At 43.4% G+C, this 3825-nt stretch overlaps 1 long non-coding RNA gene across 1 annotated transcript in view; it reads right to left on the bottom strand.

The window, feature by feature from the left end:
* Positions 1-952: 952 nt before the first annotated feature.
* The window catches only part of LOC111968705 (uncharacterized), a 7026-nt gene continuing 4153 nt past the window's right edge, over positions 953-3825 (bottom strand). The window contains exon 3 of the long non-coding RNA XR_002877907.2: positions 953-3132. This is a non-coding gene — a long non-coding RNA (uncharacterized lncRNA). The remainder of the gene's footprint in view (positions 3133-3825) is intronic.

The raw sequence follows: 3825 nt of genomic DNA, 5'->3' as shown, positions 1-3825 counted from the left end.
ATGGCTTTGGCCAGTAGGCTAGATAGGCTACACTGGGCCTTTCCGTGCCCCCTCCCTCTCTCTCTCTGCCACATGAAGGCCTACACATTGACACTAATAATCTACACAGTAATTCAAAATGGACACCCCAAAAATGGAACAGTACAAACAAATGGGCACATTCAGAATAAATGGTGGTCAGTAGTGAGGGATGGTGGTCAATACAATACAAATCATTTGGGGTCCTTATGGCTGAGTTGGTAGAGCATGGCTTTAGCAAAAGCCAGGATTGTAGATTCGATTCCCGGGGTCTGCATGACCGTAAATGCTTTGGATTAAATGGCATATATTAGGCTATATTATTATAATATTATGAATGGTTTAGAATTTAGTAAGAGCAGGTTAGTCTCAACTCCCCAATATTTTGCTGTGTTTGTTAAAAACAGGCCATATTTAGTTATGATTCCAGATCTGAGATGAATAAGAGTAAGTTCTGAGTTCTCTTCTCCATTTGGGAGAATACACCCCCTCATCTAGCTACTGGCCCATCACTAGGTATCATACAAGTGCAGAACCCAAGTGACATTGACAGGCTGCATTTCAATTGGCTCTGCTCCTCTGCATCTCTCCCTCTCCTCTCTCTCTCCCTCGCTCTCTCTTTTCTCTCTTCATCGTTCCCCGCATGGCATTTCTCTGGCAGTCTCTCCTGTGAAATTCCTTCCCTCGTAGTCTCAGCAGTCCCACAGCCAGCCTCCCTGCCTGGCCGGAGCAGTGGCGATGGCTGCTGTGGCGCTCCGCTCCCCCGGGGCCTGTCCCAGTCTGCAGCTCCAGCCTACACTGCATTCCACTAGCTGCTATCCAGTCCCCTCGGCAACCAGGAGAGGAGAGGAGAGGAGAGGAGAGGAGAGGAGGATACATAACAGTGGAATAGTTTCATTGATTTCAGTCAGGCATATATGACAGGACAACATGATGAAATTGTAACTTTTTATTGATTCATTATTAACACTTTATTAACACTCACTTGCATACATAACATGTACTGTACATATCCTTAACTGTTGTGTTCTAGATCAATTTCAAATGTAAGTAGAGTATTATACTACACATACTACTCACAGTCTCAGCATAGCCTTCAGAGATAGGCCTGTATAAAATAATATGTAACCTCCTAAAAACCCATTTGTGGTTCATATACTTCCTTTTAGCAACATTTCAAAATATCAAGATGTATAGCATCAGTTGTCAACTGTTTATTCACTATAAAGATGATACAGCAACTGAACTAAAAGCAGTCTCTTCTAGATCTTACAGAATGTGAGCTACAGTACAACTTTATTGGGACTTTCTAAATTGGGAGAGGGAGATGAGCCTTCAAGAGAATCTCTCTGTTAACAGTGTCTGTCCCTGGCCTGGACAGCTCAAGTAGCATCAGAACATGAGCCGGTTGTCCCCCCCAGGCCCCTCCCTCCCTGGCTGGGCCGCCTCTGTGTTAACTCTCCTAATTACAGGGGAGGGGCTGACTGACGGGCCAGCCGTCCCATCTCAGATCCCCTCCAGCCCAGGGGCTGGGAACGACACAAACACCCACTCAGCACTGTCTCCAAAATGTGACGGCAACAACGTCCAACTGTCATGGTGGAGCCTCGACTGGCAAAACCTGAGGGCCCAAAGAGAGATATTAAAGACATGAGAGGAATTGGCAGCGTCAGGGCTAACAGGGGGTATGCTTGAGAAGTCGAAGCAGGGAGCTGGGGGCATCGCCAAAGTGTCAGTCAAAGCAAAGTGGGGTTTGGACAAGGTACAAACACCGACTGACTGACTGACATAAGAGCACTTCTCTCTCATTCTCTTCTAACAGTAGTACCAGACAATATATTCAAACAGGGTAGAGACCATGACTCTGATGGGAAACCAAGTTATAAATATTTCACTGTCTTAAAAACAGTTACTATATTTGATACACAAAGTACAATGTGTGTGTGTGTGTGTGTGTCTGTGTGTGTGTGTTACTCACCTTCCTCCCAGGGAGGTATAATCCACTGGGGGTTTAAATGCTCCACTGCTGTTGGGGGGCCTAAGAGAATACCTCAAGTAGCATGGTGGCTGAACCCCATCTCATATTCAGGTCAGATAACCAAAACAGCGCTGAGAGAGAGGTTAATATGGAAGAGCCACTACTTAACTGGCTCTCTCAACGCCTGAGATCTCACCAATCCCTCCAAAACTCACCTCACTCCAGAGAGTCAAGACAAGAAACCATTTGATAGGAATCATGAATAGTCACAGTTGTGTTAGCGCGCTGTGCCCATTTCTAAATGTATTATGGGGATTACACACTTTTTTTCACACAATGTTACATTTTCAAATGTGTTAAGAATGCTTCCCAGAATCCAATTCAAATCCTGGGTTACCAAATAAGCCTGAACAAATCCTCCACATTTAGTTCTTACTCCTTTGAACTCTGTAACGGAGAGAGGTCCAGTCTGCAGGGCAGGTTTTACCACGCCAGGTTTTACCAGACACCTCAGCCTCCAGAGAGAGAGAGTGAGCTAGCCTAGCACTGGGTGGGCGGCCGTGAGAGAAAGCCTCAGAGAGAAAAAGAGTGAGAGAGAGAGAGAGAGAGAGAGAGAGAGAGAGAGAGAGAGAGAGAGAGAGAGAGAGAGAGAGAGAGAGAGAGATAGCATGTACTGTATGTAAGCCCAGGTCCACAGGATGTCTAGGAGTGGAGGAAGAGGCTGCTTGACAGTTACATCAACATAGATATCTTTATTTACACACCGCTGGGGTTGGAGGATAAGTCAGCCATAATATTACAGTGTCCTGGGTTGGTGAAAACCACAAACACTTAGTTTGAATGCAAGGGACATGATTTAAAATATATTGAATATCATTAATAATGGTAGCAACATATATCAACAATACAAGTACATTTTAATAAAAAATCATAGCAATCATAAGTTACATTGGAAAGCTAAACTTGCTCATAGAGTAAGCTAATGAACATCAAGTCAGTGTGAGTCTGGTGAGAGGTATCTTCCTCCTTGTATTATTTGTCCTTGTTGGATTTCTGTGTATCTGGACTTTGCTCTGTCATGTTGATGGTCTGAGGAGAGTGTATTTAATTGAATCCATGTGTTTGTTGCAGAGGCCCTGTGCAAACACAAGGCAAACAATTACAGCACTGATTAATAGGCATGCCATATTAATGGCAGAAGCAAACTGAGCACACGCTGAGCTGACACACGCACTCCCCTTCCTCACTATCCAGTTTTATAGAGGAAAAAACCATTCTATAAGATTAATACCCATAGAGTCATGACTATTACAGTGCTACCATTTTCTGAGGATTTTATAACACGATAACAGATTTACAAGATAATGTAATACAGCCAGCGAGTGAGAACACCAATACTGATACACTTGATGGTTAATATGTGAATTTTTCCATTTTCTATTTCATATTCAGCCCTAGAAGTCAAGCAGGCTCTAGATGAGTGTAGTTAACAATTCGCTGAGAATTAAGATCTACAAACAACAGATACAACTTTTCAAGAGCATCCTTTTAAGCATTCCGCAAAGTGAGCTTTTCTAGATTATTCCATCTCTAACATTTTAGCTATGTTTTTCACCATATCACTACCCATCTGTTCACACTCAGTCAAGAGGCAAGACAATGTTTCTGTAGCGAAGAAATCTAAACACCAGACAGCAGATCCTGACTAAATATGGTAGGTACCAGTTAGCAGATAGCAGATCCTGACTAAATATGGTAGGTAACAGTTAGCAGACAGCAGATCCTGACTAAATATGGTAGGTAACAGTTAGCAGACAGCAGATCCTGAC

This window comes from Salvelinus sp. IW2-2015, linkage group LG9 (assembly GCF_002910315.2).
Source record: "Salvelinus sp. IW2-2015 linkage group LG9, ASM291031v2, whole genome shotgun sequence".
NCBI classification, from domain to species: Eukaryota; Metazoa; Chordata; class Actinopteri; order Salmoniformes; family Salmonidae; genus Salvelinus; species Salvelinus sp. IW2-2015.
Note: the sequence above shows the minus strand (reverse complement) of the source record. Positions and strands in the feature narration are given on the sequence as shown.